The sequence below is a fragment of the Leptonychotes weddellii genome, chromosome 4 (genome assembly GCF_054177405.1).
Source record: "Leptonychotes weddellii isolate Sample4059 chromosome 4, ASM5417740v2, whole genome shotgun sequence".
Classification (NCBI taxonomy): domain Eukaryota; kingdom Metazoa; phylum Chordata; class Mammalia; order Carnivora; family Phocidae; genus Leptonychotes; species Leptonychotes weddellii.
Window position 1 is genome coordinate 93,050,995 of NC_138372.1, and position 579 is coordinate 93,051,573.

Below are 579 nucleotides of genomic sequence, written 5' to 3' on the forward strand. Positions count from 1 at the left end.
TGGACTCTGAAAAACAAACTGAGGGTTCTAGAGGGGAGGGGGGTGGGAGGATGGGTTGGCCTGGTGGTGGGTATTGAGGAGGGCACGTTCTGCATGGAGCACTGGGTGTTGTGCACGAACAATGAATCATGGAACACTTCATCTAGAACTAATGATGTAATGTATGGGGATTAACATAAGAATAAAAAAAAAAAAAAAGGAAAAAAAAAAAAAAAAGAAAGGATATTTCAAATAAACAGCCTAACTTTATACCACAGAAGCTAAAAAAAGAAGAGCAAAGTAAGCCCAAGGTAGCAGAAGGAAGGAAATAAAGATCAGATCTGAAATAAATAAGAGATCTGAAATAAATCAATAGAGAAGATCACTGACTCTTACGAGCTGGTTCTCTGAAGAGATAAAATTGACAAACCTTTAACAAGACTAAGAAAAAAGAGAGAAGACTCAAAGTCAGAAATGAAAGAGGAGAAATTACAGCTGACACTGCAGAAAAACATTAAGATCATAAGTCACTACTGTGAACAATTTTACACCAACAAATTAGATAATCTAGAAAAAATGGATAAATTTCATAGTCCTACA